Raw genomic sequence first — 27,230 nt, 5'->3', positions numbered from 1 at the left:
CAGTTAAATGGCCTCAAGGTTGAGTGAAGGAGAAGGAGGATTTGGATTTGCACAGCAGTTTCCAAACCAAAGCTGAGGTGTCTGAGTTCAGCCTGGAGTGGATTACACTAAACTGCTAAAGTTGGGACATTGTAAGAAAATTCCTGATGTAAATCCTGGTAGAAAACCTGAATTATGTCGCCCTTCATCTGGGTGTGGAAGCCGCCTTGCTATTGACCAATCCCTCAGTACACTCCAAATGTCCCTACAGATTTAAAAACACCCATGTCAGGGCTTCCTTCTTTGTCTTGCCAACGTACACATACGTTGTTTAACTCTCTAAAGTCTTTCAAAAAGGTGTTGATTGTGATGAAAGAAATATTACTTCTAGGACACATGGATGCATCCATCCATCCTGGACACATTGATCTACCACATGCAAATTAGTTTAACTTTCTGTCCAAAAATGCTTTAGATCAGACTAGATTTAGCCTTCATTTCGGGAATGTTTAAGTACTTTGCATGATGGACAATTGAAAATACAATTCTCAGCCTCTTGCGACCTTTACTGACTGATGTGATCATGAAAATACCAAGATGGTCAGGACTTCTGGAGCAAGGTCATGGACTGGACCAGCGCCATGCTGAGCCATATGGAGCACAGGGCAAATGAAACATCATTCACATGGACCCTTTCTTTATTTAAAATTGTGACCTTTTGTTCATCGTGGATTTCCCACCACAATGACTGTAAATCTTATGAAGACAGAGAGCATTGAAGAAGAGACCGGAAGTTGGAAATCAAATAGAAAAGTGGTACTTGACTTAGCAGATGAAGAAAATGACACCCTTAGCTGGCAGTGACAACAGCTGAGAAATGATCTTATTTACATTGTGGTACCCCTCTCCTCCCACACACAAACCCTTATCAACTGGAGGAAGTGCATTTCTATTAGTGGGGGTGAGAGAGGACTGGATGAAAGCCTTCCTTAAGGAGTGGCTAAGTTCAGCAGCAGCAGACAGGAAGTTTATTTTCTGGAGAAAGTAACCTGAGGCTGTCTGAACTTGGGCACCAAGCATGCTGAAGGAAGGGTATGGAAGTTAGACAGTGAGTAAACGCTCAAAACTCTAATCTCCTTCCCATTGTAGGATGGGGACCCTGGAAAATAGCCATTTACCCTCCAGGCAGGGGATTAGAGGTGTCTTTTCTAGAGACACTCACCAGCAGATGAAACTGACGCTGGGACACCTAAGGAAATGGCCTGCCTGACCAGCTTCCAGTGCAGGCCTTGGGTGGAAGCCCAACAGAGCCTCCAGTCAGCCCTCAGTGGCCCACTCAAGATCATCAGACAAGGTGCTCAGGGAGAATATGTCACAGCAATGACCAGAAGTCAAGCAACAGAAAAAGAGCAGCCTGCCAAAGCAGAGGCTACTGGGACAGAAGAAGAGAACAATAATTACCTCAGAGAGACAAGAGAGGACACTGCACCCACAACACAAGAAGAGGGTCTTATATCGAAGAAATACTCACGGGACAAAAAAAAAATTAGAAAATAAAGATGTGGTAGGTGAAATTGAAAACCACGTGAGAAAGTTGAAAGACAATGTTGAAGAAATGCCCTGAAAGAAAGCAGAGTAAAAAGATCAAGAGATTGGAGAGGGAGGGAAAAAAAAAAAAAGAAAAGAAAATTGGAGAAGGGCCTGGCATGGTGGCTTACGCCTGTAATCCCAGCACTTTGGGAGGCTGAGGTGGGTGGATCACCTGAGGTCAAGAGTTCGAGACTAGCCTGACCAACATGGTGAAACCCCATCTTTACCAAAAAAAAATACAAAAATTAGCCAGGCATGGTGGCACCTGTAATCCCAGCTAATCAGGAGGCTGAAGCAGGAGAATTGCGTGAACCTGGGAGGTGGAGGTTGCAGTGAGCCGAGATCGCACCATTGCACTCCAGCCTAGGCAATGAGAGCGAAATTCCATCTCAAAAAAAAAGAAAGAAAGAAGAAAGAAAGGAAGGAAGGGAGGGAGGGAGGGAGGGAGGGAAAGAAAGAAAGAGGAAAGAAAAAGAGAAAGAAAGAAAGAAAGGGAAAGAAAGAAAGAGAAAGAAAGAAAGAAATTGGAGAATCAATGCAGGTAACGGGAATCCAACAAACAAATCACAGGAGTAAGTATGGACAGGAGATAGTGGGCAGGAAATCATTTAGGAAGTAGCGGAGGAACATTACTCACAACTAAAGGACACTACTTTTTTTGTCCACCATGTACCCTGCTCAAAGTATAAAAATGATCTGGGCCAGGTGTGGTGGCTCGAGCCTGTAATCCCAGCACTTTGGGGGCGGAGGTGGGTGGATCACTTGAGCTCAGAAGTTCAAGACCACCCTAGCCAACATGGCAAAACTCTGGCTCTACAAAAAGTAGAAAAATTAGCTGGGTGTGGTGGCACATGCCTGTAGTCCCAGCTATTCTGGAGGCTGAGGCAGGAGGATCACTTGAGCCTGGGAAGTGGAGGGTGTAGTGAGCTGAGATTGCACCACTGCACTTCAATCTGAGTGACAGAGTGAGACCCTGTCTCAAAAAAAAAAAAAAAATCCACAACAAGGTATATCGCTGCAAAATTTTAGAAGACGGGGGCAAATACCGGAAAACACTTTCAGAGACAAGTAACAGTACACAGACAAAGAACCAAGAATCTGAACGACGGTGGACTTTTTTGTATCAACTCCTGAGCTAGAAGACAATGAAGCAATGCTTTCAAAATTTCTGGAGAGAAGTGACTTCTATCCTAGGATTCTGTTCCCAATTCAAAAATCACATAAGCTTGAAGGTAGAATATAGACTTGGTAGGATATACGAGATTTCAAGAACTTTGCCTCACAAGAAATCACTAAAAAAGTTACTACAGGAACACTGGATGAGGAAGAAATGAAATGCCAAAAACAAATGATGTGGCATGGACATCTCTTCAGGAAGAATGAATGGATCCTGACATGTCTGAATAGGTCGAGAGGAGACGAAACAACTAGGTAGAGTTTGGGTGTGAAGGTGTAACAAGTTCACAGAAAGTTAAGTGTGTGCATGTACACACACATACACACCCCTCACAAACCCGGGACAACTATGAGCTCCAGAGAATGCAAAATATTGTGCATGAAAGAAAAAGTAAGCATAGTAGACTGTGTGACTTGACTATAAATAGCATTTGCAAGCATAATTATGTAAACACTGACTACTGCTATAACCAAATTACATTGTACATGTATTGATACTGAGAGGATGGCAGGACAAGCGATGTGCCTGAATGAAATAGCTGTAGAATGGCTGGGGGTGGGGGAAGGTATGAGAACAGAGTTGTCATCCTCCACAAAAGGGAGTCAATAGATAATGCCTAAAACGGAAGACTCAAAGGAAGAGGATCACCAGCATGCTATTTGGAGCTATGAAAGGAATTACCAAGAATGTGCTGCATGAGGGGCTGGGGGTTGCCTTTGGGGAGTGGAAAATGCTAAGGATGCACTGCAGTTTTTCATAAAAAGCCTTGTAGAACAATTTGACTTTAAAATGTGTGCATATATAATTTAGTCAGAAAAAAAACCAAAATAGAAAACGAAGAGGATGTGGATCCCTAAGAGCAGTTTACAGAGCCAGGATAGGGCTGAGAGAGAGGGTAGATCGTTCAGACGTGAGTGATTCTCTGCATGCAGTAATTCTCTGCTGCAGGTGGTTGGGAATTTTCAGTGACACTTTTGTCCTCTGAGAGATATGCAGATACCTCGCTTTTGAGAACTTGTCACTTTGGTTGGAAAATAACCACTCTCCAATTATGCTACTGCTTTATGGCTTTGAAAAAGTAGGAAGTATATGAGTATGTTTCTAGGGCAGGAAATATGGATAATAATTAGAGTTAATGAATAAAGCTTCCAATGTTAGCCAGGGTAGCATGAGAATTAATTATAAATTTGATTAAAGAGATTAGAGTTCATTAAAAGTTAAGTGTTCTGCTTCCTCATGTTTTGATCTCAGGTTAGTGAATGAGGTTCGCTGTTGTGGAGTGTGCTCTACTCGAGATCCCCGAGCTAAAGCTAAATCAGGTTAAGTACATACTTTCCTTCCCTCCCAAACTCCCAATCTAGGAGTCATGCATAATTTCCATGCACATGCAGGGGATGAAATCTCTTTAATCCTTACCGCTTTTCCCTCAGGCCTGCCACTCTCACTGAATTCTGTGAATTTTTAATTAACCTGGAGTTGATGCTGTATTTGCGGTTATATATTCTCAAAGATTCAAATGATTTTTCAGCTCCCATTTGAATGGCTCTTCTAACAAGGCCTGAAATAAAGCTGTGTGAAAAATGAAAGTCCAAAAGAGTGCTCACTTTAGAAAAATCAAAATAAGCAAATATCATAGTTAATATTGACAAAAACAAGAGCTAGGGAACAAAACCAGTTTTTATTATTGTGCTGGTGATTTCTGTGTGCCCCACCATGAACTCATTCTCAGTGTTTCCCCACCCCTTGTGCTCCAGGGGTTGAACCTTCCTTGGCTGCTTCTCTTGGGCTCCTTGGCCCTTTGCCTTCTGGTTGGGGGCTTAGATTCAGTGGGTGGTGGCAGAGGTGGGGAAGCTGGGTAGCCAGTGGCTGCCTCTTTGGTTACAGGTTACAACTCCACTTGTTCTGGCCCCAAGCTCTCTCTGGGCTCCAGTAACATTGCTCCTTTCTTCTGCCCCTTCAGGCCCAAGGCAGTAACAGCTTCCCACATATACAAGTCACCATCCTTTGTTGGTTCCATTAAACCCATCTGAAGAGTTGTTTAATGAAATATTCTTCAATGAAACTTTCAGAATGTGCCAGCTGCTTTCTGCCAAGACCTTGAACTGATTTGAATCAGGTTTTTGGCCACGTCATCTATGTGTCTCCCTGTCTCCTATGTGTCTCCCTGTCTCTCCCACCAACTTACAAATCTCTGAGGGCAATATATCTGACTTACCATAGTTGTGTCCCCAGTGTTTAGAACATTGCCTGGTCTACTACAAGCATTCAATATTTGCTTGATGGATGAAACAGTGTACCCATTAGTGAATTCCTAGATGTGGTGCTTTATTTTTGAGGAAAAGTTGAGGTTATCTAACATCCAGACCGGAAGACATGAGTGGAAATGGTACAGTTTGGGACACAGGCATGTGCCTCTGTCTGTGGTTGGCAGTCATTAACGTGTTTGGGTCAAGCTCCCTCCTTCACCCCACACAAATCTCCATTAGGGGCTTATAAAACCAACTGTTTCAGAAACCATTTCATCGGAAGAACTGGATACAGAGGCTCATGTGCACAAAACATGGCGTGGGTTTGGACACCAAGTCTATCATTTAGACACTTTGGCCATTAACAGCATATTTAATTTCCAGAGGCTTAAAAAATAAAGATTATTATTATCTCATGTAATAAAAGTCCTGGAGGTTGGGGTGCTTCTTCTCTTTTGTCCTTTCCACCCCTCCCCAATCTCTCTAGTATGGCCACAAGATGGTGGCCACTGCCCCAGGCACAATCTTCACACAAGTCCACCCAAAGGCAGGAAAGGAGGCTCTTTTTGCTTGTTTCATTTTAATAGAGAGTCCTTCAGCAGACACACCCTCATGTCCATTGGCTTTGATTGGCTCTCATGCCTAGCACCTAGCTAGCTGCAAGACAGGCTAGGGAAGAGAGTCTCTGTTTTTTTGTTTTTTGTTTTTTTGACAGTGTCTCGCTCTGTCACCCAGGTCGGAATACAGTGGCGCAATCTCGGCTCACTGCATCCTTTGCCTCCCAGGTTCAAGCGATTCTCCTACCTCAGCGTCCCAAGTAGCTGGAACTACAGGCATGCACCACCATACTTGGCTAATTTTTGTATTTTTAGTAGAGACAGGGTTTCACCACATTGGCCAGGCTGGTCTCGAACTCTTGACCTCAAGTGATCCTCCTGCCTTAGCCTCCCACAGTGCTGGGATTACAGGTGTGAGCCACTGCACCTGGCCAAGTATCTGGTGCTTTCAGCCTCTACAGTGAGAAGTTATCTCCATCAGTGCTTTAGACTGAGTGTTTTTGTCCCCCACATTTATATAACGAAGCTCTTACCCACAAGGTGATGGTATTAGTAAATAGGGCCTTTGGGAGGTGATTCAGTCATGAAAATAGAGCCCTATCAATGGGATTAGTGCCTTATAAGAGGAGACACAGAGCCTGTTCTCTCTCTGGCCTCTGCCATGTGAGGATACAATGAGAAGAAGGCCATCCGTAAGCCAGGAAATGGGTCCTCACCAGACATTGAATCTGCTGACACCTTGATCTTGGACTTCACAGCCTCCAGAACTGTGATGAATAAATGTCTGTGGTATAAGCCACACAGTTCATGGTAATTTGTTATAGCAGCCTGAACAGGCTAAGACAACCAGCAAGGAAGAAGGAGTAGAAGAAAAGCTGTTGGATGAACAACCAACAGTGTCAGCAACATAAACCAAATAAGCAGATGAGAAGAATGCCACAATTGCTGAGGCTTCCACATATGCTCGATGGAGAAAGTTACTTTTTAGCTAAACTTACGTGCATTCTTCATGTGGGTTGCTTTATTTGAATAGAGAAACTCCAGGAGAAACCATGGTGACATCAGTCTGTCCCTCTGTAAGATGAAAATAATGATGCTGACAGCTGTTTCACAGTGAAATGTAGGTTACAAGTAAATATTTATAAAGGCATTATGAGATCCAAAGATAAAAGCTGTCATGGCACTAAAAATACATACACACCCTCACACCTGACACTGTTCTTTCTTCTCAGTTGTATTTTCATCACCCTCAAGAGTATATTCACAAAGCCCTTCACATTTCACACAACGCTCTTGCACACACTGCCCTAGTTAATTATCTCGAACACACCCGGAATGGTTCTTATGACGATGTGTTCGTCTTGCTGATGAAAAGAGCAGCTAGGTAAGGAAGCTGGGAATTGAACCCAGGTCCTCTCACTATTAAACCTGTGGGGTTTTTCTCAGTGCCTTTCTAAGCAGGCAAGTAACACAAAGGTAGGACATAACCATCAGACAATGGGGAGTGTGAGGACATGAAGACCCGGAGACAAAGATATTCAACACAGATTCAGATCCAATTTTTAAAAACTGCTCTGTTGATGCCTTCCAAAATTATAAATACACATGTCCTTTGACTCAGCAATTCCACTTCCAGGAATTTATCCTTCAGGTATACTCATATATGTGCAAAACAACCCAGTGGTCATCGATTGGAGGCTGGTTAATTAAATGTTGGTATGTCTGTACAAAGGATTAGTATGCAGATATTTAAAAGGGCATAGCTATTATCATGCTAATATGAATCTATCTTCAAGATATACAATAAAGTGAAAAGAACATTTGTGCATACCAGTACATATTTTCTTGCACGTTCGTGAAATATCTTTAAGAAAATACAGGAAACTAGTAACATTGACTGAATCCAGGAAGGGGAACCAAGAAGCTTTTTGCAAATATCCTTTTGTAAGTATTGATTTTTGAAACATATTAATGCATTTCTTATTTTTAATCATTAACTAAAATGCTATGTAATTAAAAAAAAAACTCAGTGGGGGCAGTTTGGTCTGCTGTTCTGTGACCTCTTCCCTGGGGCCCAGTCTACGTCACAGCCACCGTTCAATCTTTCCACCCTCATGCTGGCCTGGCATGCCACTGGGCTCATTCAGTGTGCAATTTGTTGACTCAGATCATTTCATTCTTTTAGCTTTGTGGGTCAGTACTTGAGGCTGTTCAGGCCCAACACTGGACTCATTATCTGCTCAGAGCTGCTGCTCCTCCTGGGCTCTCTCTGAATGGTGTTCCCACCCTCCCTGCCATCCAAGGTCAAAGCCCAGTTTCCTCCGGCCTTTCTCTATCTCACTTTACTCGCTCTCTCTACCCGGTCCCTGGGCCCCAGCACACCCACACGAATTCCTTGTCTGTCATCAATGGAGTTCTGCCCAGTCTGCTTCGTGAGCACCGCTGGAACTATCCTTCTCACCCCTCCTGCTCCAGAGGAGTGTCTCATTATCTTTCACCTATGCCACTGCTGTGGCCTCCTTGCTCACCTGCCTGTCACCCCTTTTTCCCACCTTAAACCACCCTGCCTCCTTCCTCCAGGACCACCGGAAGACACAAATCTCATCCTGTCATTTCTCTGTTGAGAAGTCCATAGACTCCCCCAACAACAGTTGGGCTCCTTTAGAATGACACGTGGGGACTTTCACAGCTGGTTGCCTTCCCCTCGCCTACCACCCCCATGCCCACCTCCATGTATCCCTCCTGGCACTGCTTCTCCACTGTTGGTGCACAGCAGATGGGCGGAGCCCTCCTGTGGGGCTTGAAACTTACACAAAATGAGTGCAAAACTCCTTAATACAGAAATCACACATGAAATTGAACGTGTATTTACAACAAAAACTTGTAACAAGTTACACATTTTTTAAAGCCTTGGGATACCCAGAAAATAAGAGAACATTTTCATTAATTAACTATGTGATACCTCTATGCTACAGCCTCTGATAACCTTGTTATGTGGCACTGATTTTTATTGCCTTTTCTACAGAGAACAGAAGAGAATGCCATCTTTCCTGTAGCATGGTTGATTGAAAATCTCTTTTATTATTGATAGTTAAGTTTCCTTTTCACAACTCACTATTAGTCATGCATGCCGGGAAGCAATCCCTATGTTGGTGGAGATGTGTCAAACGTGCGGCCTCATGTGCAGATGAATTCACCATCTATATAGCATGCCACATGCTTAGGCTCCACAGACACAAGCATTCCAGTCAATCTGATTTCATGCAATTCCCATTAAAAATGAAAAGGTCTGTATGGTATGTTTTTAATGGTATTGGCGTCATTTGTTCCAGGTGGTCAATTCGATTTTGTGCAATTCTCATCAGAAAGGAAAAAGACTGCATGATGTGTTTGTAGCAGTATCGACTGTGTTTGTTTCAGGTGGTCAGTGACACCATCTGGTGCTGGGAGGAAGTCCAGCCCAGCAGCAGAGGTGGTGTTCCCAAAGGGAGACAACAGTTGACTGGCAGGCAGCTAGCAAGGGTCTCCTGGCCCTGGAAAAGCTGCCTTGCCTGAGAATGCAGCATGGCCCCAGGCGAGCTCCCTGCTGGAGCCTCTGCTTTCTTACCTGTAAAAAGCAGATGAGGACACTTAGCCACCAGTGCTCCGTGACATTCAGTGACAGAGCATATGCACAGCATCTGTCCCAGGGCAGCCCCTTGCTCCTGACACTCTTCAACCTTCCCCACAGCTCGGGGAGTCACAGTGACAAAGAGTCCAGGAGGGCTATCCTCACCACAGCATTGGCTACGCTCATTCTAGGTCTACCCCCCAGCCCACCTGCCCAGCCTGGCTTATCCAGGCTATGTCCCAAGGTACGGCAAAGACAGGACTGTGACAGAGTGCTCCAGCCTTCCCCGTGCTCAGCAAAATCGCTGCAAGAGAGAAGCCCCTCAACCTAATTTGCAGGGAGCCTTCATCCTTCCATGAAAGTGTTGATAGGCCTCCCAGGGCTTCTGCCTTATGAAATGAAGACAGTAATTCACAAGTTTGACCCAAGTCTTGTGCCACAAATGGGCAAATCAGAAAGCTGAAAAAAAAAAAAAAAAGGAAATCCCTCAACCACCTACCTTGCTAGATTCCAAAAGCCATATATTTGGTGTTCAGAATAATCTAGAGAGATTAGTCCAACTCATTTGGTTTTCAGGTGAATAAGCTAATCTATACCTACAACCAAAATTAAACCCCGATAAGTGTTATTTGTATAGGACCCTGTGCTTCTTTGGGGACAATTATTATTTGCTACAAAGATCAATTAGTTTCAAATCTCCCATATAATAACTATGCATGTAATAGGAACCTTCTAGAGAAATGTCTGAGCCCAACAGGTGGCTTGAGCATACCAGGTCCTCAGGCAGGTCAGCAGGGGACTTATTTTGGCTTTGTGGGTGTGGCTGCCACTTGCTACAACTCCTTGAGAACCCATCAAGTTCCCCAGCAGGGCAGTCACCCTGTCTACCTGTTTCTGACACACCCAAGAACAGGAGCCTAGAATATGGACAAAAGTAATTCACTATTGGAAAAGACACTGGGAAAAAGAGAAATGCCTGTGGTGAAGACCCAGCACAAGATTCCACCAAGTGACGAGGGGCTCAGGCCGGATGTCCCCAGCACCACGTGGCAATCTGGCTTGGCCTCAGTGGCAGATACAGTCACGTGAGGCAGAAATGGCAGCATCCTTGCCAGGGGCCCTATCTGGTGTCTTTGCAAGAAAAATGGGCAAAGGAGACCTCAGAAACATCTCGGTGGCGTCTCTTCCTATCCAATCAGCCCCAGAGCTGGGAAGAGGCCCCGCAAGCAGGCTGCACGAAGGTTGGAAGAATGTGGCCTGTTAAGCCTTGGAGTAAACACAATTCCTGGATTGGTCGGGGTCTGCAGGGTTTGGGCCCCTTTCCTATAAGTGGAGTGAAGGGAGGGTGATGGGTGATGGCTGGTGTGTGTCGAGTCTTCCACGACAGACTCCTCCAAACCTGCCTGCTGTGGCTGGCCCTCGCAGGTGTGAGCCACCACTTCCCACTGGCCTGCCCTCCAGCCTTGGCCTTCCTCTGTGTGCATAAGGCCCTGTTTCCTCTCCCGGGCAGAGAAGGCTTAGTTCTCACTGATTTCTGCCTTTTCTTCCTCCTGCCTTGTTTAAACAAGGATGGTTCTCCATCCCATCAATCCAGAGAAAGTCATGCACTAATTACTGGAGCAGTGAAATAGGGCAGTAAGGACCTCAGGGGGTATAAAATATTGGCCCTATTCTTTAGGAGCTTTATTGGGGTCAAAGATTTTAAATAACAACGCCGGGGGTAAGGCTGAGTCACATGTGTGGTGAAATAGCTTTGCCACACTAGCCCCCAGAGCCGTTCCACAAGGACAATCCACGATTTGCAGGAGGGCAGCTCCATCTGGTTGAAAGCATTGAACTAGGAGGCAGAAGACACAGACACTAATGAGGCTGCTCGGCTGATCATGTGAGCATGGGTGAGTCACCCTGCCTAGTCATCTCACCTGCAGCCTGCAGGAGTCTCTGCTGTGGGGATCACTGGTCTGGGTGGTCAAGAGGCCTGAGAGTTCTTCCTTGCTCACCGCCAACAGTAGCATCCTGAATGCTTCCTTAGCCTGCACCTCCATAAAATCATAGTGTGATGGTTTGTAAGGCTTTCCAGCTCCGGAACTCTAGGACCTTTGAATGAGGTAATGGATAGGAAAGCTCTAAACCAATGCATGCTTGCAGGGCATTATTGTGTTATTACTACCTCTGGCAATAAAGATTCCATAAAGGAATTGGAATTTGAACCTGGCCTTGAAGGAAGGAAGAGTAGAGCTTGGATGATGGTACAGTGTGCAAAGAGCATGATGCACAAGCTGGGAAAAGCGAGGGGGAAAAGGAGAGGGGGCAAGCAGAGACTCTGGCTAGGGACAGACTGCTGGAACTTGGATGGCCATGATGGGAGACTCAGGGTCATTCATCCATGCATCCTCTGGGGACAGGGGCTCAGGTAGGCGGCAACATCCTGGAAATACCTCGGGGGCCTGAGCTAAGGCCGCACAGGCCCCATCTCCTGTGACTATGCCCTTCCCACAAGTCCGTGAGCACCACAGCCTGCCCTCACTGTGAAAGGAACCAGCAAGGAGGCTGAAATCCAGCACCACTCCCCCTTCCAAAAGGAAGTCTGTCAAGGGATTGCGATTTTTTGGTTGGCTGTACTGGAGAGTCTTATCTTCCCGTTGAGCTCTGATCTGAGTATGCCTAAGGCTCCTTCTTTCTGGGGCTTTGGAAACCCCTTGTTTGAACAGGGAGCCGGCCATAGCATAAATGATGACTTTTATGAAAGTCAATTTTTAAGTCTTTGGCACACAGGACTGAACACTTCATAGGACTCATTGGCACTAAGGAAGTCACAGACTGCATAGCTAACATTGCATCTGAAGTTGCCTCTGCAAGGGGAAGCTGTCTTTGGCGTGGGAGGTAGCCACGTTTAATTATCATTCACAGACACTCCTCAACACTGTTCCTGGATGCCTCAGCTATTATTCTGGTGGCTTCTAAAATAAAGTCTGGTGATTATTTTGTGTGAGTGTGTGGATGGCCTGCAAGGACACCTGTCTTGTTTTTGCGGCATTGGTTTATCTAAAGAAAATTGCAGAGCTCAACAGGAAGGGAAAGGCTCTTCTCCTCTGGAGCCGAGAGGATCCTTGGTGGAGAGAAACAATAGGGACTGGGCTTGGGTGAGTCTGGTGTATCTCTGGGCAGGCACCACTCACCCTGTATTGTCCCCACACAGGGCCCAGTCTTTAAGGTGTCATCCCTGGAGAGGAAACACCACCGCTGTCACTCTTCCCAAGATTTTTCAGGCCTCATGTGCTCATCCTCCTGGGGCTGAGCTGTGCAAGCTGCAGATGGCCTTGTGCAGAATCGCTCGGGGAACACACGCGTAGTTTCTGCCTGCTGGGGAAGAGAGAGGCAGGATCTGAATGGACTCAGCCTCTTTAGGCCATCTCTCCCTGATGTCTGCCCACAGTTGAAGCTGGCCTTGCACAAAGGGGCCACCAGTCTCAGGTGGTGACGCAGTAGAGTAGGTGGGTGAGAGTCAGCACACACACAGGAGTAAAAATAGGAAGAAGTGCATTGCTAGCCAGGGTGACTTGGCTATACCAGGATGCAAATGATCGTATAGTGATGCTGCCAGGGTTATCAAAGCAGAGAGAGAGGCAGACTTTAGACACCAGCACCAAGCTCCCTCCTCCCCAAGGACAGTAGTTTAAAAAACATTTCTCGTGATGTCATCCTTACTTAAAACCAGCGTAGAAACACAGTGAAAATGGTTTCAACGAAAAACCCATGATGGTGGAAAACAAGAGTTCTGAGTCTCAGCAACACAGCTCCTGCCCCCTCCAAATTGAGGACTAACAAGGACACGCAAAAGGAAGAAAAAAGGCCCAAGAGCAGCACAGAACTCCGTCTGTCACTTGGCGTCAAGCAGCTGGGTAAGAGAATCTGAGATCTTGTCATTAGAGACATGCCGAATTCTTAAGCTAGGTAAAACCTAAATCCTGTAAGAACGGCCTCAGTAGGGGTCGTGGTGTGTGCAAGCCTCATTATGATTTCAAAATCAGCCAGTTTTATGAGCATTTATTTGCTAACTTGGGGGATGTAAGAAAAGCAGATCTCTGTGAGTGTTTCATAGGATCCCAGTGCCAGGAAAAGCCTTCAACATGCCATGTCATCTGTCCCTCTCCCAGGGCCTTCAGCCGCAGCCAGAGCAAGGGACCGACTGCCACTCAGAGGCCAAACCCTTCCCTGCCTCCCTCTGCCTGCCTCCCACTCTGTGCACTACTCCCACACTGGAAATTTCTATCCTCTGAATAATCTGATTAAGTTGTATCCAGCCAGCCATTGCCAAAGTGAAAGCATATTGCCTGGGAGGAACTGAATGAATGAATCCATTAGAAGCCACCAATGCACAGGCGCAAGTCAGTTTGTTGGAATGGCTGGGCTTGGAATGGGGAGTACAGGGCTGCCCTGGGGCCCTGGACTGGGAATGGGAAGCTGCTGACTAGGGGAGGAAGGGAAAGGCCTGGCACTGCCACCAACAGTGCCAGAGTGGGTGCACAGGATGCTAGTGACAGCTGGGACTGGGCGCTGCTAATGAGGAAGAGAAGAATGTGCTGAAAACAGACTCACTTACTTTACAATTTTGCCTAGAGCCAGGCCTGCATTTAACTGTCCCAGAAATGAACCTGTCAGCAAACCAGGGAAGGGCAGTTTGTGATTTGCTGGGGTTTGCAAAAGCCCAGGTGGCTGCGGCTAGACCTTTTGCCCTGCAGGTCACCTTCCGTCTCAGGTGCTTGGGTGGGACCTTCAGTTGGAGCAGCCAAGAGCCCCGGGTTTCTGACTCAAGGTTAGGAAAGACCATTTCAGCCAGAATTCCACCGTCTCGGCTGTCTGAGCAATTCAGCACATTCCTGAAGATCTAAAGGCCTCTGTAGTTACTACATTTTAGGACTTGCTTAGACCTCAGTGGGCCTTTTGCTGTTTAGAATTCTACTGATTTATTTCTTTATGTTCTTTTTAATTTTTTTTTTTTTTCTTTTTTTTAGAGGAAGGGAAGAAGCCATCTGTCAGTAGCTCATGCTACAAGCAAGGGAGGCTGGGCTCCTTCTTGCTCTCTTAGAACTCCCTCACATGCATTCTCAGCACCCCAGCTAAAGCCCTGATTTCATTCTCTTTTTACATAAAGACTTGCCCCCAGGAGAGTTTCAAGAAGCTAAAGCAAAACAAAGCAAAACCAAAAGAAAGCAAAACTCTCCTAAATGTGCAGTGGCCTACCTGAACTCTGGGCCTGACTGTCCTACTTTTGAGCTGTGTGGCACCCTTCAGGCTGGCTAGCCTCTCTGGTTTCAGTTCCCTCATATATAAAATAACCGAGTTCACCAGATACACTCTAAAGTTTCTCCAGGCATTGACATTTTTTGATCTCAAGGTCTGGGGAATGCCATCACTTCTGATCACTGACCACTTCCAAATAACAGTGAGGTCTGTCCCCAGAGGAATGGAAAATAACTTCCAGAATCGCGTTGTTCTTTCCGTTCAAAGCACCCAAAGTCTGCAGAGCAACCCGACATGTCTCCTCACAGTATACAATTTACATAATCTTTACAAATCTTCTCATCACTGCAATATGAAATCTACAAATATAGCAGCTACTAAGCCACAGTCAAGGAGGAAAGCAGCTGCAGTCCCTCCATGAACACAAAGGAAGGAGGAGAAAAAGCTAAAAAAAGGAGGTTTAGAAATCCCTCCAGAAGGTTGCTTGCAAAAGGGAAAAAGTACACAAGAAAGTTTTCCTCTAACTTACCTCTGAAACAGACTAGGATGAATGGATGCTTCCCCCACAAGGAAGAGAGGTAGACAGTTTTGGCATAACTTTATCCTTTCATCATGGGAACGCGTGGTATAACCAGTGCCAACAAACACGATACCAAGGAGGACGCTCTATACGTTTATTTCTCCCATTCCTGATCTATTAATAGCTTCCGAGTGTGCTTTAGGATACACCTTGCTTATAGATTAGTTATGTATAAAGTATAAAGAGACTACCTGGACTCAATGTGATAAATCTCTGAATATGAGAAGAAAAAAATTGTGTACAAAACAGCAAACGTAAGTTGTGGGGAGCCTTGTCTAATGGGACCAGCAAATGTTTCAGCCAAGACATTGATCATACAAAGCCTTGATGACAAATGCTGGATCTTAATGGGTCTTCCCTCCAGGAAGAACTAATTCAATCAGAGGAAATAAAAATGGATCACACTTGTTTCTTCTCTCAATTTTACAGTGTTAACTGGCAGCTCCAGGGATGAGCCCAAAATAATTCCACACATAGCTGTAACGAAGTAGACAGCACCATGTAACAATTGGGTCTCTATTTCTTATCACTATGGACATGGACATCTTAGACCACAGTATTATAGGCATTTGCTCCCTAAACTCACTCCTGATTCTCAGAACAGTTTTTGTTGAGGCGACTGCAAACATGGCGGGAACAGCACAGCGGACCGTGATTAATGGTGTGAGGCACAGTCCAATTCCTTCATTAACATTTTGAGTTCCAAGGCAGAGGTTTGAAAGTGTTTGTAGTCAAAGAAATCCTTCTTCAAACAAAGTCTAATGCAGAAACCCAGTACATCAAACAGAAGAGTGAAGGCGCCCTGTTTGAGGGGATCATGGTGAAAAAGATGGGGGTGGGATGGAGGGGTGGGGAGCTCTACTTAAAATGAGTTGCTTCCCTAGGGGCACCTCGGCAGCCCCTGAGATTCTAAGGAACAGTTTAAGAACCTCTGATGGGAGGGGTTTATCACTTCTGTGCACGATGCTTTGGAATGTTAACTAAAAATATCACAAATTTATAAATTGTGAGAAGGAGAGGAGATTTTATTTCTTGTAAAGGGTTACAGCCTGCAAGGTGGCCATCCTGCAGGCTCAGAAGTGTGCCTCTGGCCAAGACCGGAGTCAGGCATGTCGAAGGAGGAGGGGCTGGGACAGAAGCTTCATGCTGGACAGGGTGGCTAAACATATGTATTCAACAGGTTACAGGAAGAACTACGAATATTCATGAAGGTAGTCCCGACACATGCATATTGAACAAACATGCATGTAACATACAACCCAGGTTCACTTTGTGGTGGAGATTTAACATTTACATGTATTAAATTTAGGCCCCATACCTCAAAAGGTCTTTTCAGGACATGAAGGCGGATGAATGTACTTTCTGCAAACCAGCCAGAACCAGTCCATGGCCGGTGGTCTCTTATCAGGAGAAAGTTACTGGAGTCAGTCTCTGATCCAATCAAAGCTATAGTTATGGCTGGTGGAACAGGGGTCAGTTACTCAGCGTCGGTGAGCTGGGTGAGTTGTAATTGTTTTAATCTTGCTTATCTTGAGGGCAGTGCTTGTTTAGCTGCTGGAGAAAAGGAAAAACCTTGTGGCAGTTAGAACCTAGTTTATTCTTTAAATGTTGTGTGTGTGACTTAACCCTTGGCTTGGCATGGCCTTAGGTCTTGTTTATAATTTGGTGTCTTATGGCCACAAAGAGTTCATTCTGTTGGTCTTATGATCTCTATTTTAACATTAATGCTGGTCGGTTTTTGTGTTTAAAGAGAAAAAAGGTAGGGGTACAACAAGGTATGTTTGACCTCCTGTCTCTTCATGGCTAGGAACTCAGTTTTAAGGTTTTCCTGGGATCCCTTCGGCCACAAGGGGATCCATTTTGTTGGTGGAGGAGCTTAGCATCTTATTTTTAGTTTACAGGAGGGAGCAAAAAATCCTGATACTGGCTTTGACTTGCTTTTGTTGGAAAGCTGAGAACCAACCAGGCTATTTTTTTTATTTAATAAACCCACTGGAACATACATACATATGCACATACAAAAGCAACATTTTAAAGATATGTCACAGATGGACTTCAGTTGGAGTCCCCCTAAAACTCATTTGAATTTGTATCAAGCCCAACTTGGAGGAAGGGTAGGGATGCGATTATAATGCAGTGATAGGCCAACACGGACTCACACCAGTGGATGAGAACCTCTTGTTAAATTTCCAGGAATTTTCCAAGGTGATTTTTAAACACAGCCATTATTAAAAATTAAACTCTGTATCCAGCAATTGAACTCTTTGGTATTTACCCAAATGAGTTGAAAACTTATGTCCACATAACTTATAATACACACAGATGTTTATAGTAGCTTCATTTATAAATGCCAAAATCTGGAAGTAACCAAAATGTAGGTGAATGGATACATAAATTGTGGTATATCCAGGCAGTGGAATAGTATTCAGCATTAAGGAGAAATGAGCTACCAAGCCATGAAAAGACATGGAGGAATATTAAGTGTATATTACTAAGTGAAAGAAAAAGCCAGCCAGGTGTGTTGACTCACGCCTGTAATCCCAGCACTTTGGGAGACTGAGACAGGCAGATCACGAGGTCAAGAGATCAAGACCATCCTGGCCAACATGGTGAAACCCCGTCTCTACTAAAAATACAAAAATTAGCCAGGTGTGGTGGCGCATGTCTGTAGTCCCAGCTACAGCTACTCGGGAGGCTGAGGCAGGAGAATCACTTGAACCAGAAGGCCGAGGTTGCAGTGAGTGGAGATCCTGCCATTGCATTCCAGCCTGGCGACAGAGTGAGACTTCGTTAAAAAGAGAAAGAAGGAAAGAAAGAGAGAGAGAGAGAAGGAAGGAAGGAAGGAAAGAAAAAGAAAGAAAGAAAGAAGACAAAGAAAGAAAGAGGCAATCTAAAAAGACTACAAACTATATGATTATAACTATATGACTTTCTGAAAGAAGAAAAATTATAGAGATAATTAAAAGATCAGTGGTTCCCAGGGTTTGGGGGAGGAAGGAATGAAAAGGCAGAGCACAGACTTTTAGGGTGGTGAAAGTATCCTTTATGATACTATAATGGTGGATACATATCATTATATATTTATCAAAACCCATAAAATGTACAAGACCAAGAGTGAATACTAATATAAACTATGGACTTTGGATGATAATCATGAGTCCGTGTAGGTTTATCAGTTGTAACAAATGTATTGCATGGTGTAGGATATTGATAGTGGGGTAGAAGGAGCTGTGGGAGAAGATGCAGGGGATATATGGGAACTCTGCACTTTCTGCTCAGTTTTGCTGTAAACCTAAAACTGTTCTAAAAAATAAAGTCTATTAAAAATAAACTGTATAAGATTTAATTAAATAACTTATATTAAAAGCAGAGGTAATTGATATTCAAAATGGATGACCTCCTAACTGTTTTATGATATATTACTATTATCTATACTCTTATTTCTATCTATTGTATCTGTATAAAGGCGTTATTATACAACGGTGTACCTCCATGTAACTCTTCCCAACTCCGTGTTAAGTGACCTCAATTTGGTAGCTTGAAATCAACTTGGCCATAGCTGGTAGTGTTTGCAGTATAGAAGTAGGCAACCACTACATAACAGCACTCTTCCCCCCAAGACAGCTGATTATTTTTAAAATTATTATTAATATTTTTCACATTCAAGGTCTTGCTCTGCTCCCCAGGCTGAAGTGCAGTGATGTGATCATAGCTCATTATAACCTCGAACTCTTGGGCTCAAGCAATCCTCCTGCCCAGCCCCTCAAGTATCTAAGATTACAGGTACACATTACAACATCCATTTGTTATTGTTGTTGTTTTGTACAGACATGGTCCCACTATGTTGCCCAGACTGGTCTTGGCCTCCCAGAGCGTTAGAGGCATGAGCTGAGAAGCCCAGCCCAGAGCTGGTTGTTGAACATCTGTGGCACACCACTAATAGTGGGTACAGTTGTTGGACTCACGTTTAGGATCAGTAACATATATATACCTGAGAATGTCAATCAAAATACGGCTTTTGGAAACATCATGGAAGCATAGATCTTCACATATGATTAATTTAAGGTTTACTCTGAAGTCATCGAGAGACCTCTTTAGAATGGTTCCAAGAATTCCCTCTTTTGAAAGCCAGGAACTCCAACCAATCTAAAGAATTAAATCACTCAAATTTGAAGAAGACAAATATGCCTCAGGAGCAGCTCTCTTGCTATGAAAATCACTCAGATCACGTTCTGAGTGATAGATCCTAATTGCTGAACTGTTTACTGTAATTAAGTCTATCAACATGGTTTTCTCCTGATGAAAATAAAGTTTGGTATATTATGTCTTTTGCAAAAGGTGTCTCTTATCTCCTTTAACTTGTAAATCTATGAGTCAGTAAGACTTCTCTTCAAAACCTGATTTTTCTTCCCTCCTCATGGATATAAAGAACTTAAAAAAATCAAATTAATATTGCCCACAAGAAAGAAGTTGGTTGCAAGCACCATTATTTTATGCAAACACTGTTATATCCTGCTATATCTCATCAAGAATATTTGTGTGTCTGAGGAACGTGTAGATCTTTTACCAGCCTTTGTTTCCATCGATGAAGTATGCAAGTTTGAAATAGATTCCAATCTGTCAATGCTTCTTTTGAGTCTATATTGTGGTGCTACTGTACAAACCAAACATGGAGGAACAGTTTTGATATAGAGGCAATCTCACTTGTAATTGGTGTTAGCACAACTGTTTGCTTTTAGCCCAACGACTCTCAGCACTGTCTGCCTGTTAGCATCAGTGGATAGGGGAAGGAGAGCTTTAAAAAAAAATACTGAAGCTCAGGGATTCTGAGCTTAATTGGTCTTAAGAGGGTTGAGGGGATCAATAAGTTGTGAAAGCTTCCCAGGTGATTCTAATATATAGCCATGATGAAGACCTACTATTTGAACCTATATAAAAATCATCTGATGCAGTTGATGTGAATTTGTTATTTGTCGACCTGAGACATAGGGGAACATGCCAAGTCAAATAAAAAACAAATCAATCATCCTTGATTATGGCATGATTTCAATGTCTTTTGGTTAGTTTAAAAAAATTGTGCTTCAGCATCAATAATATCACATAAAATCACCCTCTCTGTTGGGCAACTTCTAACGTTAAAAGGTAAATCCTATAAAGTCAGTTCAGTTATATCCCACTGAGGGTCCACTCTGCAGCCAGTGAGCGAGCGGTGGAAGGTGCTGGCACCACCATGTTCCAGGCTGCTTTGTGGTTAGGCTTCATTCTGCTTCCTCTCCTGGCACTGCCTTGCATCTGACCCATTTTCTAAGCCAGATCTCTCAGTCTCCTGCCAATTCTGTGAGCCTCATATCCTTGTGAAAAAATCCTTCCCGTCACCCCACCCTGCTTTTTTTGCTTAAAATAGTCAGAAGCACTTTTTGTTCCTTGCAAGAGAAAGATTCCTAACTGATACTTTGTCATACCCCTAAAGGAAACAGAAACCAGTGACCAGTTTTCAAAAAGAAACATTTCTGAACCTAAGAACATAAAAATTCAAGAAGAAAATAGTTGGGAGACTTGCCCTGCAAAAAAATAAATGTTGCAAAGTATACAGAAAAAGGAAATAGAATAGAACAGAGCATCTGAAAGCAGGCTCAGGCATATGGAGGCTTGGGCTATAACAGAGGCGGCGTGATACATTGCAGAAAGGACAGGTTACTCAGCAAGTGGTGCTTGGAAAATTAATGCTCAGTGCGGGAGAAACTACATTACTTTCTGAGGTATGAAAAATCGAAATGCAAAATCAAAACTTTAAAACATTTGGAAGAAAATACAAGAAAATATAGGCCGGGCACAGTCGCTCACACGTGTAATCCCAGCACTTTGGGAGGCCGAAGTGGGCAGATCACTTAAGGTTAGGAGTTTGAGACCAGCCTGGCCAACATAGTAAAGCGCCGTCTCTACTAAAAATATAAAAATTAGCCAGTGTGGTGGCGAGCAGCTGTAGTCCTAGCTACTCAGGAGGCTGAGGCAGGAGAATTGCTTGAACCTGGGAGGCAGAGGTTGCAGTGAGCCAAGATCGTGCCACTGACCTCCAGCCTGGCTACAGAGCAAGACTTTGTCTCAAAAAAAAAAAAAAAAAATCTCTTTATGCCATATAAATGTACCCAAAACTGAAAGGGAAAGACTGATGTATTTGACTACAATTAGGTAAACTTTATTTATTTATTCATTTTTATTTTTAGAGACAGAGTCTTTCTCTGTCACCCAGGCTGGAGTGCAGTGGTGTGACGGCAGCTCACTGCAGCCTCAAACCCTTGGGCTCAAGGGATTCTCCTGCCTCAGCCTCCTAAGTAGCTATGACTGCAGGGGTGCCCCACCATGCCATGCTAATGTTGTATTTTTTTATTATTTATTTATTTATTTTTGTAGTGACAGGGTCTCTCTTTGTTGCCCAGGCTGGTCTCAAATTCCTGGGTTTAAGTAATCCTCCTGCCTTGGCTTCCCAAAGTGCTGGGATTACAGGCATGAGCCATTGCACCTGGCCTCAAAATTTTTTATATGAAAAGCCACCATAAACAAAGTGAATAGGCAAGTCACCAGTTAGAAAAAGATTGGCAATTTAGATAACCAGAAAAGGATTAGAACCTAATATGTGTAAAAAATTCATACAAATCAATAAGCTACAAACAGGCCAATAGAAAAAATGAGCAAGGGATATAAATGCATAAAACACAGAAAAGAAAAACTGAATTGCCTATGTATATGAAAACATGATTATTCACTAGTAATAAGAAAAATGAGTTATTTTAGTTTATACTCAAAAGTATTGATGAAGATGTAGAGAAATGAGAACTCACAAACTGCTGGCAGAAGCGTGAACTGGCTCAAGATTTTGAGAGACAATTTGGCAATAGTTGGTTAAGGGGAAGATGAGTATGTATCGTCTACCCGAGTAGTGTTGCTTTCATGGTTCATGCTAGAGAAACTCACACTTGGCCATGATGGCACATGTATAAAAGTGCTCATTGTAGCATTGCTTATATCAGAAGAAAAGGCAAAAATCAAAATGTCTATTAACAGTAAATGGGTAAATTATAGTATATTTATACAGTAGAATACTCTACTTATTACACAGGAGTAAAAAGTTAATTAACTAAAGCAGCACACTTCATCATGAATGAATGTCAAAAACATAATGTCAAGTGGGAGAAAAGCAAGTTGCAAAATTATATCGGTTAAACCAATTATTTAAAATTGGTATATTATGTCTTTTGCAAAAGGAGTCTCTTATCTCCTTTAACTTGTAAATCTATGAATCAGTAAGACTTCTCTTCAAAATGTGATTTTTTTCCCCTCCTCATGGATATAAAGAAATTTTAAAAAATCAAATTAATATTGCCCACAGGAGAGAAGCTTATTGCAAGAACCATTATTTTATGCAAACACTATTATATCCTGCTATATCTCATCAAGAATATTTGTGTTTGAGGAACATGTCGATATTATCTATAGGAAAAGTATAAAAACATAATCAAGAAAAGCATTCACTAACCTCTGCATAGTTAGTTCTTAGTGAGGGAAGGAAGGGAATGACATCAGGAAGTCAAAGGCAATTCTATTGCATCTGTAGTTTCCATTCCTTAAAAAATGTCTGAACCTAATTTACTAAATCTGGGTAATGGCATGATGAGAGTATATTATTTTCTGTACTCATTTGTCCTATTTTAAATATTTTTATTAAGTGTCCCAACCTGACTTTTTCTCCTTTCAACTAAGGTACCGAAAGCCTTTTTGCCCCAGAACTACTTTTGAAAGGCTTTTTTCAAAAAAAGATACCAAAAGGCTTTTTGACCCAGAGATACTTTTGAAAGGCTTCTTTAGGCCAGGCGCAGTGGCTCATGCCTGTAATCCCAACACTTTGGGAGGCTGAGGTGGGCGGATCACTTGAGGTCAGGGGTTCCAGAACAGCCTGGCCAACATGGTGAAACTCCATCTCTACTAAAAATACAAAAAGTAGCTGGGCATGGTGGTGGGCGCCTTATAATCCCAGCTAACTGGGGAGGCTGAGGCAGGAGAATTGCTTGAACCAGGAAGGCGAAGGTTGCAGTGAGCAGAGATTGCACCATTGCACTCTAGCCTGGGCAACAGAGTAAGACTCTATCTTAAAAAAAAAGAAGTAGAAATTATGAGATGGAAAAGCTTTTTGCCCCAGAGCTTATGCTTTCACATGTCACTGTTGTAGCTCCCAGCCCTGTGGGGTTTCACTCTAGGTGTTATCACTTGCTTCGATTATAAGACTCTAGACCACAGCCCTGGGTGAACCCTGGCCCATCTGGCATGAAGACAGAAGACCATTATACAATTGCCAGCCTCTTCTTTTTATTCATCCTTGTAGTCAAGAAATATGTGTATGTGTCCACTGCAGCCTGTGTTTGCTCTGCCTCCTCTCTTCCTGCCACACTCCCAGCTTGATGTTTGCCAGCTCATGCTTGTGCCAGTTGTTGGCACTTACTCTTTGGTGAGTGTACAGCTGACCTTACTGCCTCTGGCTCCTCCTTCCTGTGCTCTTGCTCTTCCATCCACCAACTTTATTAATACTCTGTTTTATGACCCAGGTTACCGAGCAGACCTCAAATCAGGGTGGAGAAGGTACGTCTGCATACCATGCTCTCCCTCCCCAACCTCTCCTCTGCAGGTCCATAGTCACCTATTCATGATGCTCCTCAGACATGGCCATCCAGGCACTGCCCACCTCTCGTTGTTGTGAAATACACTCAATTACTATCTATTGATACCTATTTTTATATTTTACTAAAGTGGCAATAAAAAATTATTTGGGGGAGCATAGATAGTAGAAATAGCTTTATTAAAAGAAAAATAAATATCACAGATTTTGCTGTATACATTTCCAAATTCTTCATTACAATTTTTTTTTTTTTCTTCATGAAGATTGGATTGTACTGCATATGGCACTTTGAAACCTGACTTTTCCCTTTATAATTTATTCTGGGCATCTTTTTTTCAGATCAATGATTTTTTTCTTTTTCTTTTCTTTTTGTTTTGTTTTGTTTTGAGACAGGGTCTTACTCTGTCACCCAGGCTGAGTGCAGTGGCCTCATCTCAGCTCACTGCAACCTCAATCTCCTGGCCTCAAGCAATCCTCCTGCCTCAGCCTCCCAAGTAGCTAGGACCCCAGGTGTGTACCACCACACTCAGCTAATTTTTTTTTTTTTTTTTTGTAGAGACAGGATTTTGCCACATTGCCCAGGCTGGTCTGAAATACCTGGGCTCAAGTAATCACCCTGCTTTGGCCTCCCAAAGTGCTGGGATTCCAGGAGGTCAATGACCTCAAGCTCCTCTATTCCCAGCAGCACTTCTGAGCTCCTGGCAGGAACATATATTCATGTATAAGCATGAAAAGGGGGGTCCCCAACTCTGCCAAGGGTGGGAGTAGGGAGCCATGGTAGACTTCCTCACGAACACACCCAGAGATGACCAGAAGGCTAAACATTGGTGCCTTTGGCCTTCAAGATACCTTTTAAAAGACAATTATTATATTTTCTTGACTGTGAGTGGAGATAGGGTGGGAGGAGCAGCTTCCAGGACCTTGCCCCACGGCAGACCGGCCTCTGCCCTGTGGATCCCAGGACCCTGCCCCACAGCAGGCTGCCCTCTGCCCTGTGCATCCCAAGCACTTTCTCTGCGCTGCCTGGTGTTGCAGAAGCCCTGCCTCACCATGGACACCGTGGAAATGAACAGGCTTGCTGAGTGACTGGCATTTGCAAAGCTTTCACAAATAACACTAAACACCGTGACTTCCTCAAGATGTTCTGGAACCCTCTTAGACTGGGCCCTCTCTGTTGTTGGGTGCTCAATCTCCCCAGGTTCAGACTGCCCCAGGGGCTGGGCCATGCAGCCCCTATCATCACTCTCACTACCCAGGCCTCTAGCCTGCACCCTTCCCCTCCCTACACTCCCCACAGCCAGCTCTCATCAAGCAAATGCTTCTGCAAGTGCTTATGACTAAACCCCAAAGAGGCCTGGAAAGAGGATGTTGGAAACAAGCAGGGGGTGCACTTTGGGGGAGGAGAGGCCTGGGAAGCCGGCACACTTCTATGTGAGTGGAGGCTGTTGGCTGATTGGCCACTTGACCTTTGACCTGAGCCCCAGGGAAAGTGCACCCTCCTCTCTTTCATGTTGTTTATGGCTTCATACAAGCTTCCCATTTACGTGAACATTCTGACAGAAGAGGGCTCTCATTTGGCCAGGTCCTGAAAGCAGAGAATTCTGTTCCTTCTATGGGACCAGCAGCCTCTCTTGCAGGCCTTTGGCTCTGCCTGCGAGGCAGGTGGGCTGCCAAGGCTTCCCAGCTGGGCTTTTCTGCTTTAGATAAGCTGAGATATTTGTGCATGAAACCTTCTGAGATGTGACTCTGCGAAATGCATGCTGCGCCACACCCCTTTTATCATTGTTAATTGAGAGCAGAGTCTTGCTAAACTTACCATGGGATGGATATTTCTCCGTTTTGATGTTGCACAGAATGAAGAACATAGACAGATGAAGTAGGCCTGGTGGTGCTCTGAGCAGAACGAATCCTAAAGCCAGGTTAGACTAGCTGTGCACTGTTTCCCTCGTGTCTAGATTTCTGAAGGATAAGTCTTTTGATTTGTTTCTAACCGGCTTAAAAGAGATGGGGAGGCGGAGGAAGCAAGGAGCCGAGGTGCAGCTGGATGCCTCCCAGGATGAATAATGGCAACAAGAAACAAAGTTCTTAAAGCCCAGATGGTAAGGGCCTCAGTCTGGGTGTGAATGAACTTGGCTTGACTTCTTTGCTACCGTCATATGAACCGGAAGGAGACAGCTTAGATAGAGCAAGCCTGTTCCTTCTAGAAGCATGAGGGTCCTGTGGCGGTTTTTGCTTCAAACACCGCAGAACACAGAGCAAACCCCATGACGCCATCCTTCAACTAAACAGCCCAAAGCAGCAAACTAGAGGTTTCCATTTTTAGATTGCAAGGGGAACAACTGAGCTTTCATGAGTTGGAATTTGCTAACGTAAATTGAGCCTTTGTAAGAGGGCTGAAATTGACCCTGGAGACGGAAAGCACAGGAAATATTTGCTGTGGTCGGTGGGAGAGGACGCTCCGCAGACAAAGCCGCCTGCTTTTCCAGTCAGGCCTGCCTCCCCTCTAGGCAAATATTGGAGGGATGACTTTTTTATTTGCAGAGAGGATTTGGCTAATTTTGTTTTATTTGTGTACCTTACATTCGTGGAGCACTCTGCACAGTCTGTTGGATAATCTCTAATTATTCCTTTCCTCTTCACACCTGTGAGGCTGATGCTCAGCATATTTCAGAGGAAGCTGGCACCAGGGATGAGGGAATCTGCCCAAGCATGAGTCACCTGGAATATTAAACCAGAACCGACACACAAACGATCTGTGCAAAGAGGTCAGCAAAATGAAGGATTCACTGCAATTCGTCCTTCTGTGGTCACTGCCGGGCTTTTGGCCCCCATCCCTTCCCGGCCCCCCCATTCCATATCCCTCTTCTGTATTTGCAGGAAGCACCATGGAAGTGTGTTTGACAAACAGAACTGCTATTTTGAATCAACCCTCTGAGATGTCTAAATCAGCCTGTCAGACTTTGCTCCCTTTATCACGTTTCCCAAGAAGAGGATCAGAGATAAAGAGAAATATGGAAATTTGGAGTAAAAGGTGAGGCTAGAGAACAAGAAAAAAAAAAGTGCCTTCAGAGACTACAACAAAGGAATGCAACAAAGTATAGGACTATCTGGTTACTATGTTGAAGTCACAAATGTGAAGAAAATAATGTATCAAAACGTTTCAGAAAAATCCAACTACTATAGCCAAGTGAATGCCACATTAGCAACATAATGAACAATTAGAATTAAAACTTTTTAAAGTGTTGTAAAAATATTTCTTTATTGTTTAAAAATGAGCTTTCAAAATGTTTCCAAACCTCATCAGTGAAGGACATACCTACATTTCTAACCCAGGTGAGGTTTTTGAAATGTGGAATATAGAAGGAGTCCCTGTAAAAAGAAAAAGAATGCCTTTCATGTTGGATTTGTACAATTTCCATATGTTTTAGTAATCATGAAGTACAGGATCCCTTGAAATGTGCAGAGATTCAACGCTAGAGCCAACATAGCATTCAGAGTTTTAAATAAACATATAATGTTTGGGAAAGCGATATTCTGGATGTTAATTTTCAATCTCTAGGTATACCTGTCAGTCTTTAA

At 43.8% G+C, this 27,230-nt stretch overlaps 1 long non-coding RNA gene across 1 annotated transcript; it reads right to left on the bottom strand.

Moving 5' to 3' along the window:
• Positions 1–8,393: 8,393 nt before the first annotated feature.
• Positions 8,394–25,696, bottom strand: LOC129463186 (uncharacterized). The gene is made up of 4 exons (XR_008651043.1): positions 25,468–25,696; positions 16,302–16,537; positions 12,339–12,522; positions 8,394–9,156 (listed from the first exon to the last, which is right to left on the bottom strand). It is a non-coding gene; the product is annotated as an uncharacterized lncRNA (long non-coding RNA).
• Positions 25,697–27,230: the final 1,534 nt, after the last annotated feature.

The sequence above is a fragment of the Symphalangus syndactylus genome, chromosome 14, assembly GCF_028878055.3.
Source record: "Symphalangus syndactylus isolate Jambi chromosome 14, NHGRI_mSymSyn1-v2.1_pri, whole genome shotgun sequence".
Taxonomy (NCBI): Eukaryota; Metazoa; Chordata; class Mammalia; order Primates; family Hylobatidae; genus Symphalangus; species Symphalangus syndactylus.
This window is presented reverse-complemented; position numbering and strand designations above follow the sequence as displayed.